The 11,181-nt window shown below is 42.8% G+C and overlaps 1 protein-coding gene across 1 annotated transcript in view; it reads right to left on the reverse strand.

Moving 5' to 3' along the window:
• LOC145358230 (enhancer of polycomb homolog 1-like) overlaps positions 1 to 6,362 on the reverse strand; it is a 228,550-nt gene extending 222,188 nt beyond the window's left edge. The window contains exon 1 of the mRNA XM_080212085.1: positions 6,178 to 6,362. The gene's annotated coding sequence lies outside the window, so the exon portion shown is untranslated. The remainder of the gene's footprint in view (positions 1 to 6,177) is intronic.
• Positions 6,363 to 11,181: the final 4,819 nt, after the last annotated feature.

Here is an 11,181-nt window from a genome sequence, read left to right on the forward strand (position 1 = left end):
AGAATGTTGCCAAAGCTAGAGAAGTGTAGCTATAAGGAGAGATAGGATTGTTGAGGTTATTTTCCTTGGAACAAAAAAGGCTGAGTGGTGACTTGATAAAGGTGTACAAAACCATGAGGGGAAGAAAGAGTGGACAGGATAAAATAGTTTCCCTTGGTAGAGAATCCTAGAACCAAAGGACATAGATTCAATGTAAGTGGCAGTAAGAGGGGATAGGAGGAAGAACTTTCTTTTTTTAGAAATGCAAAGGTGGTGGATGTCTGCAATTTGCTTCTGAGTTGGTGGTGGAGGCAGAAACCCTAAACTCTTAAAAAGTACATGGATCTGCACCTTACATGCTGTATATTACAGGTGCCGATACGTATGCTGTATGGGCCAGATGCAGGAAGGAGAGATTAGAAAGGATACTTTGAGCTGGCATGGACAAGATGAGCTGAATGGCCTCCTTAGTGCTGTAACTTTTCTATGTTTCTTTGTAATGAGGGCAGTGTGATGCAAGTATTTCTGGACTGAATATCACGTTAAGAGTGCCATGCTTAATATTTTATTTAGAATCCTTATAACTAGTGAGAATCTTCAAGTACTAGTCTGTGATGGAGTTGATTATTCAACATACACAAATACTTACATGTATGAGCTGATCAAGATGCCTAAACTATTTTAAAAACGTTGATAGAGAGAAATGATTTCCTCTGGGTGAGAGAAATCAAGACAAGAGAACGTACAATACTAAGCTGGATGGCAGTGTATGCTGTGAGGAGGATGCCAAGAGACTGCAGGGTGATTTGGTCAGGCTGGCTGAGTGGGCAAATACAATATAACGTTGATAAATGTGAGGTTATCCACTCTGGTAGCAAAAATAAGGCGGAAGATTATCTGAACAGTGGCAGTTTAGGAAAAGGGGAAGTGCAACATGACTTGGTGTCATGGTGGAATACTCTTTGGAGGTTGGCATGCAGGTACAGGAGGAAGTGAGAAAAGCTAATGGCATGCTGGCCTTCATAGCAAAAGGATTTGAGTATAGGAGTAAAGATGTTTTTCTGCAGTTATTCAGGTCCTTGATGAAGCCATACTTTGAGTATTGTGTGCAGTTTGGTCTCCTAGTCTGAGGAAGAACATTCTTGCTATTGAGGGAGTCCAGCGAAGGTTCATCAGACTGATTCCTGGAATGGCAGGACTGACACATGAAGAGACTGGATAAAATGGGCTTGTACTCACTGGAATTTAGAAGAATGAGAGGGGATCCCTTAGAAACATAACATCCTGATGGGACTGGATAGGCTAAACAGAGGAAGAATGTTCTCAGTGTTGCGAAATTCCAGAACTAGGAGTCAGAGTCTAAGAATAAGTGGTATGCCATTGAGGACCGAGATGAGGAAGATCATCTTCATTCACAGTTGTGAACCTGTGGCATTCGCTACCACAGAAAGCTGTTGGGGCCAGTTCATTAAATATGTTCAAGAGGGAGCCGGACATGACCCCTGTAGCTAAAGGGATGAAAGGATATGAAGAGAAAGCAGGAGTAGGATACCGAAATGCATGATCAACCTTGATCATATTGAACAGATAGGTTGCTGCAAAAGGTTAGGGTGCACGGAGCTGGGGGTAAGGTGTTAGCGTGGATAGAGGATTGGCTGTCTAATAGGAAGCAGAGAGTTGGTATCAATGGGTGCTATTCTGGTTGGCAGTTGTGACTAGTGGAGTGCCGCAGGGATCGATGCTGGGGCCTCAACTGTTTACCATTTACATAGATGATCTGGAGGAGAGGGCTGAGTGTAGGGTAACAAAATTTGCTGATGACACGAAGATGAGTGGAAAAGCAAACTGCATGGAGAGTGTGGAAAGTCTGCACAGAGATCTGGATAGGCTGAGCGAGTGGGCGAGGACTTGGCAGATGGAGTATAACGTTAGCAAGTGTGAGATTATCCACTTTGGTAGAAATAATAGTAGGAGGGATTATTATTTAAAAGGCGAAAAGCTGCAGCATGCTACAGTGCAGAGGGACCTGGGGGTCCTTGTGCACGAATCGCAAAAACCCAGTCTGCAGGTGATCAAGAAGGCGAATGGAATAAGAACATAAGAAATAGGAGCAGGAGTAGGCCATCTAGCCCCTCAAGCCTGCCCCGCCATTCACTAAGATCATGGCTGATCTGAAGTGGCTCAGTTCCACTTTCCCGCTTTCTCCCCATAACCCTTAATCCCCTTGCCTACCAAAAACCTATCTACCCTTGTTGGCCTTTATAGCGAGGGGGATAGAATATAAAAGCAGGGAGGTCTTGCTGCAACTGTACAGGGTACTGGTGAGCCTGCAGCTGGAGTACTGTGTGCAGTTTTGGTCACCGCACTTGCGCAAGGATATATTAGCCTTGGAGGGAGTGCAGAGAAGGTTCACTAAGCTGATACCGGAGATGAGGGGGTTAGCCTGTGAAGAGAGATTGAATAGACTGGGTCTGTACTCGGAGTTTAAAAGGCTGAGGGGGGATCTTATAGAGACATATAAGATAACGAAGGGGATAGAGAGGGTAGAGGTAGAGAGATTCTTCCTGCTTAGAAAGGACAGCAGGACTAGAGGGCACAGCCTCAAAATAGGGGGGGGGGGGGGGGGGGGGGGGTTGCAGTTTAGATCGGAGTTGAGGAGGAACTTCTTCACTCAAAGGGTGGTGAATCTCTGGAATTCTCTGCCCATTGAAGTGGTGGAGGCTACCTCGCTGAATTATTTAAGTCACAGGTAGATAGGTTTCTGATAGACAAGGGGAATTAAGGGTTGTGGGGAGAAAGCGGAACTGATCCACTTCAGATCAGCCATGATCTTATTGAATGGTGGGGCAGGCTCGAAGGGCTAGATGGCCTACTCCTGCTCCTATTTCTTATGTTCTTATGTTCTTAACAGTCCTGCAGGCTCAAAGGGCCAAATGGCCGACTCCTGCACCCATTATGTATGTACTCGTAAAATGAAAACTGGCCATCCAAGAGCAAAATCATGAATCACTTTTTCAAAGGATAACACAAATTGCAACTATTTCCACAAAAGGCTGCGAATGCTACAAAAATTGAAGCTTTGCAGGCTGAGATGGATACATTTGTGCTACACAAGGGTATTAGGGAACTTTTTTCCAGCTATAGAGCAGAGACAGGTGTGTACAAGGACTCAGGGAGCAGCCATGATCTAATTGAGTTGTGGAGTAGGTTCAATGGATTGAATGTTTCTGTGGCTATGAATCCAGGCTCTGGGAGGTGAGCGTACAACATGCATGCAACCCTTACAATTTTTAATGTCACATTGGTATACTTTATATTGAAAACATTCACTTTCCTCCTTTAAAAAACATGAGCAATAGTGAATCCATGCTAACTTCAAATACAGAATGGAAGTTATAAAGTAAACTCCTCAAAAAGTAGACAGACAGGAAATAAAGGCACAGCCTTACAGTTCTGAGTTACATACTGGTACAAGGGATACAAAATGGATTCACAGTATGAAAATGAGTCCACCATTTCATCAGCACTCCTTGTCTTTTCATAACCAAGGACACTGAGGTGGTGACTGCAGTCACTCCTGTACATCTGTGTGTTAGAATCCATGGCCAGAGAGGTCCATGTTCCGCATTGGTTCGCTACATGCTTCATTTAATAAGGGCATGCAAAAATATTCCTAACAATTGCACCATGTTATCAGTGAGTGGGAAACCTTATTTGCTGCAGCAATTTGAATTAACAGCTGTCTTCTGGATGGTTCTAAATCAAATCTAAATTTATCTTTGAAGATAAATGAACACATATGTTGACAACCAACACGAATTATGGTCACATAAATCTTGGGCGCCAGAAGTGAACATGATTTGAGCCTTCAGTGGCACAATGAAATATTTCTGATACTTCTTATTAATTTAGTCTTTTCGATGAAATTGTGGACCACTGTTCTCAGTAATTTTAGAAATATATCATGGATTACTTCCGCAGAGACAGATCAGTACCTGGTACTCTCCACAGATTCAAAAAAATACTGGTCAGGCATGCTGAGGTGCTGTGGCGCACCCAGCGCCTGAGAACTAATGTCGGGTTGCATTGAATTGTTGCAAAATAACAATGCAAACATGACCATAAATAATAACTGCTCTTTTGCAAATGTAGAGCAACAATGGCCACACGCACTCATCCTTTAAGATCCTATCTGAGTATTGCTGTAGGGTGTTTCTAGAGCACTAAGGTCTGGGTGATATTTTCACATATGGGATTTAACAATGTAGGTTTTGAACACATCTTCAAGTCTGTCACCTACCCTCGTTAAAAATCAAATCACCCCAGCTTTCACTCCAACTGAAGGCCTCGAGTTTAAACCCAAGATGCCCTATACCCTTATGTAATTGTTTTAGAAATGTACCCTCATTTCACACAAAAGCAGAAAATCAACTCCATGGGCGTTTACTTGGACGGTGGGGGGGGGGGGGGAGGGAAATGGGAAGAGACATTAATCCTGTGTCATAATGAAAACTATGCAACCTTTTATTTTATCTGCATTGGCTATTATTACCACCGTCACTTTTTACATTACAAAACTTGGGAAGGAAAAAAAATGGCACCTGGTTTCTGCAGTAATACATCTCCCCGATTCAATAACGTGATAGATAGATACACACACACAGATTTTAAAAACTCAATAGAAAAGGATGAGATAAGTTACAAAGAATCGTTTGAAGATTTTGCAAAGAGGAACAGGGAGTTAAGAGAGATCCATCGGATTCTCAGTAAAATGAAAGTGTTCCCGTTTGATACAATTTATCCAGTCCCCGCCCCTGTGGTGAGAGGCAGTAGGAGCAGGCAGCACATTTTAAACAGGGGCCCCACCAAGATGAGCGGAAGATCATGCTTTTTTTTTGAAAAAAAGGTTCAATAATCCCTAGGCAAAAAAAAGGAAGGTTAGGAGGGTAGAGTGGGCGCCTTTTCCCCTTCTCTCTATTCTCCCATCAGCCTGTAAACCCTTTCCCCTCATTCAAACACTTTTTTAGAAAAACAAGAATATATTACATTATATTGATTTTATGCCCGCCCCCCTTTTTTTATGCCTTTCCCCCCCCCTTTCAATTTGGTCAAATCGACATTAAACCCAAAGTCCCTCAGAAGCACAAAACAGCGCCACCAACAACAGTCAGTCAGTGCAAACAATCCGAGCGTCGGTAAATCCACCACCGTGTGCAAAAATTAAAATAAATAAATAAGAGCCCCCCCCCCCCCCCTTCCAATGCATCGGAAAATACGCCCAACTTTTCAATGTTTTAAACGTCCGATTAAGCGGCTTTAAAATTCCATAACACACTTAAAATAATATATATAGAAATATTGGGGAGGGGAAAGGGGAGAGACAGTTCTCCAGACCTGGGCACCAATGGCGCGGAACAGGGAACATGAATTTGCAAAAGACAAGAGGAGCAGCGACCATTAGTCCAGCCATAACTTAATATAAAGGCAGCTAAAGATGTCACCCAGCACCTCTCCCTCTCAAAGCCAAGGGTAGCCAACAATGTCTCAGCAGTTCAAACCTCCCCCCACCAATCTCCATTATTAAAGAGTTACATTTATCAGCCTACCATTCAACATGGAAAATTCACCACACGTTTTTTTTTTGGTATTTTTTTGAAATAAAGTGCCCTCTAACGTGGGAATTTTGCTTCTAGGGAAATAATCTCATTTTTGTCTCCTGTGGGGGGTTGGGCGCAAGGGGGAGGGGGAGAGAAAGAGAGAGAGACAGAAAAGAGAAAAGAAGAGAAAAAAAAGTCCCGACTCGATCCAATAAAGTTATTTTGGAAACTATCGATATTTCTCTCGTATCGCCGGACGGTGTGTAAAAGCCTCTTAAAAAAAACTAAATGTTACGTATTCCCTTTCCTCAGCATTCTCTTCAAAAAAAACATACACACACACACACATACACTGCTGGCAATTATCAGTATCTTTTTAGCCACGATTGACGCGACAGCATGGGCGGAATCGAGCCCAATGCAAAAGGGAATTAGACTCGTCATCTTTTCTCCCCATGCTTCTATTAAATTTACAATATATAGATATACACATCAAACCCTAAGTTCCACCAAACAAGATTTTAATTAGCTGCGAATTTAACAAGGATGAGAATTTTATATATATATATAGATATAGATATTTTCTCCCCTCAAAACTCACCAGTCTGTATCCAAGGGAAGATGTTAACAAGCCCTGTCCGAAACGATTATCGGAGGATCTCTGATGTTACTTGTGCTTTAGGAACAACAGCAGGCGATGCAGGCAGAAGGAGCCTATTCTATCATATCAAACAGCCCAGCCGATCGCTGTTTGCAAACGTTTCGTTGCCCTTCCCACCTGACAGCACAGCTCTGTGATCAGAGGGAGGAGGAAGAGCGGGGGGGGGGGCGGGGGAGGCTGGAAACAGCCCTGTGTTATCACTAAGATTTAAACACAACCACAGAAGACTTGGGGTTAACAACTTTGCAATGGCTAATAGGCGCCTTGTGATTGGGTGGCGAGTGTCACCAATCACCTGTAGAGAGCTGATGTCTGCTCAGCTCACTCTCAGTGGCACAAGTTGAGGTTTTAAGGAACAAAAAAAAATCTGCCAATAATCCACTTCTCCCACAGATTCTCCTCTTCCCCGTCGCACTGTGTCTATTTCTCCCCTCTAAAAAAAACAAATCTTTGTGAATGGTATTCCTGTGGCCTGAATCATTTTCTTTAGCCACACCCTCCCCTACATCAGTCGATTTTTATGATGCAATAACATTCACCAAAAAGTATTTCTCTTTTTTTCTCTGAGAGAAATCACAACATTTCTTCAGTTGTGCCCCCCTCATGTGAGGCATATAGCTCCCCCGTCCAATTTCGTTTTTTTTAAATGCATGTTTAAAACAGAAAAGGCTGAGGGGAGGGTGAACAGTTTGGATTTAACTACGTTATAAAGAGGGTGGTGACTGTGTGGAATGAACTGTTGTTATAAGGCCATGAAGAGAAAGTGGATTTTTTTTAAAAAAGGGAACAGTAGGTAGATATTTGGGATGGTGGGTGACTGGGAAGCATGGACTGTAGTTTTTTTTCCCCCAGTTATGTATTTTGCTGGGTTCTAAAATGTAAGTAAAATTAATATTTTGAAAATAATTAATTTGGTTATAAGGTGGATCAGCTGATCAGATCAGGCAGAGAGCTTGAGAACCAGGTTTATGGAGGTGATACTTCAAGTACTTGCAGGCATTTGGTTGATGCATTTTGTATCATGAGAATGAACCCAGATGGTTAAACAAAATAACGTATAAATGTTGTATCGGAATGAAGACTGGGTCTTCCGCTGTACGGGCCATGCTTCAACTCTGGCCTCCCCTTCCCAACTAAATATATAGAAATGCCTGTAAAATATGCAAAAACAAATTAAGTGTTTGAATGTAAAATACTGGAAACCATACAATGAACAAATTGCTTCTCAACAACCATCAACAAGAAACAAAATTTAACATTTTTTAACCCTCCACAAAATGATTTTTATAGATGAGCAGGTCTTCCATAGCGTTGCTCGATGAAAGTCGGAGTTTTTATCAGAATCAGCGTATTATGATAAGTGACAATACTAGGGGTACTGATTTATTGAGAAGCCCTGGAACCCAGAAGTACTGGGAAGAGGGCCCAGTTTACTGGGTAATGTTCTCATGACCCTAGCAGTATTTTGTGAATTGGAGCCCTGGTGGGGTGGTAGGTCTGATGCCTTCAATAATATTGGAAAGCGAGATCCTTGGAAGACTGAGGCAGTTTCTGGGATCCATAGAGGAGGGGTACTGCAATTTGGGAGCATTATGAAAGGTGGCGTCAAGCTCAGGATACATTGATAATGACCCTTGATCAAGGAGAATGAGAATGGGATCTCGAGGTCCATAAACCTGAAAGTCACAGGATCTGGAAATGGGGAAGAGTCTGGGGGTGGCAGAATTGGAGTTCAATGGGACAGTTGATCACCAATTTTTACAGATGCATCATAGAAAGCATCCTTTCTGGATGTATTACAGCTTGGTATGACTCCTAGTCTGACCAAGACTGCAAGAAACTACAAAGGGTTGTGAATGTAGCCCAGTCCATCATGCAAACCAGCCTCCCATCCATTGACTCTGTCAACATTTTCCACTGTCTTGGAAAAGCAGCCAGCAGAAGCAAGGACTCCACGCACCCCAGACATTCTCTCTTCCACTTTCTTCTGTCAGGAAAAAGATACAAAAGTCTAAGAGCACATATCAACTAATTCAAGAACAGCTATTCTCCTGCCATCATTAGACTTAACATTGGACTTATCATATATTAAGCTGATCATTCTCCATGCCTTATCTGTAACTAGAACACTATATTCTGCACCCTCCCCTTTCCTTTGCCCCTATGTACTCTATGAGCGGTATGTTCAGTGTACAGAATGCAAGAGACAGTACTTTTCACTGTATTCCAATAAATGTGTCAATAATAAGTCAAATCAAATTCAGATCAAATCAAAGACTGGGGAAGAAGCTTCAGGGTACATGTTCAATGTCCATGATAAGAGTGGCTCGGAGTACCACCACAGACTGAGGTGGCTGGGTCCTAAAGGACATAGCTGCTAGATTGGGATCAAGGCAAGTGGTGAGGGAATCAACAAGAGGGAAAACATACTTGGCCTCATTCTCACCAAGCTGCCTGCCACAAGTCCTTGACAGTAGTGGCAGGAGTGACCACCACACGGTCTTTGTGGAAATGAGGATACCCACTGTTGTGTTGTGTGACACTACCACCGTGCTAAATGGGATAGGTTTCAAGCAGATCTAACAGCTCAAAACTGGGCATCCATGAGATCCTGTGGGCCATCGGTAGCAGAATTATACTCAAACACAATCTATAATCTCATGACCCTGGTTCAATGGAGAGTGCAAGAGGACATACCAGAGCAAGACCAGGCATATCTAAAAATGAGGTGTCAACCTGGTGAAGGTACAAAACAGGACTACTTACATGCCATACAAGATAAGTTGCAAGTAATGGAATTAAGTGATCCCATGAACAACCAATCAGATCTAAGCTCTGCAATTCTGCCACACCCAGTTGTGAATGGTGGTGGACAATAAAACAACTCACTGGAGGAGAAGGCTCCACAAATATCCCCAACCTCAATGATGAAGGAGCCCAGCAAATAAGTACAAAAAATAAGACTAATGCAGTCTTAACAACCTTCAGCCAGAAGTGCCAAGTCGATCTTGGCCTGTCCAGAGGCCCCAGCATCACAAATGTCAGTCGCTGGGTCAAAATCCTGCCATTCCCTCCCAAACAGCACTGTGGGCATATCAACACCTCAGGGACTGCAGTGATTCAAGAAAGCCACCTTCTCAGGGGTAGCTAAGAACGAGCAGTACGTGTTGGTCCAGCCAGCATTGCCCACGTCCCATAAAATGAATTTTTAAAAATTACTTTAGTAGGAGAGAGTGTATATCTCCATTAAGATACCAGGCTCCAAACCTCTTCCCCAGCTAGCCTACTTCCTCTGTGCTTTAAAGTATCCCTATATTCTCTCCCCACCTTTCAACACTTAGCCCATTGTCAACCGGACTCTGTCCCTTGGATTATAGCACTTAAGAATGAATTTTCTGTTTCTTGACTAAAGGCCAGAGAATTCTGGATAAATAGTACACAGTTCCTCATATGCATGTGCTTGGAATGTAGAGGAGTAAAATTTATCATTTGGTTAATGTGTTTGCAATCTTACAAGGAATCCAATTAGGATTCACTAAAAATTTTTAAAATAGCTTAAGTTGTAAAACCCTCAAATTTTCATTGCTTTCGTGATTTGCAAGCTGATGTCTGCAAGGTGAAAATCCATACAGCTTCAGAAATAGTTCAGAAGGAAGAGTATATTTTTTATTCAGTACACTATCATAGAATAGAATCATCCAACGGTAACACCAGAGAAGGAAGTTATTCAGCCAATCCTGTCTGTTCTGGCCCTCTGGAAGAGCAACTTATCCAGTGCCAGTCCTCACCATTTCTCCATAGCCCTGCAAATCTTCCTTTTCAGGTAGTGCCCTTTTGAAAGCTTCATTTGTCCCCACTTCTACCACACACTCAGCAGCTAATTCCACATCCTAAACACTCACTGTGTTAAAAAAAAAGCTTTTCCTCAGGTCTCTATTGCTTCTTTTGGCAATAATCTGTGCCCCCTTGCCTTGATTCTTCCATCAATGGGAATAATTTTTCTTTTCTTATGTTTTTCCAGGTTGTGGGCATCGCTGACTCAGCTGGCATTTATTGCCAATCTCTAATTTCCTTTGAGCAGGTGGTATTGAGTCACCTTCTTGAACCACTGCAGTCCATGTAGATACGCCCACAATGCCGTTAGGAAGGGAGTTCCAGATTCTTGACCCAGTGACAATGAAGGAACGGCAATATAGTTCCAAGTCAGGGTGGTCAGTGGCTTGGAGGGAAACCTGCAGGAGGTGGAGTTTCCACGCATACACTGCCCTTGTTCTTCTAGGTGGTAAAAACCATTGGTTCACTAGTTGACCCCAGGTATGGAGGGATTTTCTTGTGAGGAGAATTTAAGTAGTTTGGGACTGTACTCATTGGAGTTCAGAATAATAAAAGACAACTTTATTTAGAAATATGGAATTCTCGGGGGCTTGACAGGGTGGATGCGGAGAGATTGTTTCCCCTTGTGGGGGAGTCAGTTGCCCAAAAAAATTGCAGTAACAGATCCTCAGAGCGGAATTAATATGTAATTGTATCGTAGTTAAGGTCTTAGATTAAACCCTATCAGATCTCTTGCAAATGAGGGAAGACTTATCTCTCACAAAGGCAGTACAGATAGTGTGACAGACCAAGCTGGAGAAGCAATACAGAACTGTTGTTCGTGGGGAAAGTAATATCCCTCGAACAGAATGGGTGTCTAACAGAAAAGAGAAAGGCATTGAAGTAAGAGCCTTGAAATGAAATCAGGGAAAAGAACCATCTTGAAATGCTGTCTATATAGCAGGCACCATGGGTGGCATGGTGACATGGTGGCACAGTGGTTAATACAGCTGCCTCACAGTGCCAAGTACCCCTGTTCAATTCCAGCCTTGGGTAACTTGTCTGTGTGGAGTTTGCACATTCTCCCCGTGTCTGCGTGGGTTTCCTCCGGGTGCTCTGGTTTCCTACCAC

Source organism: Carcharhinus amblyrhynchos, chromosome 2, assembly GCF_965287045.1.
Source record: "Carcharhinus amblyrhynchos chromosome 2, sCarAmb.v2.hapA, whole genome shotgun sequence".
In the NCBI taxonomy this organism is placed as follows: domain Eukaryota; kingdom Metazoa; phylum Chordata; class Chondrichthyes; order Carcharhiniformes; family Carcharhinidae; genus Carcharhinus; species Carcharhinus amblyrhynchos.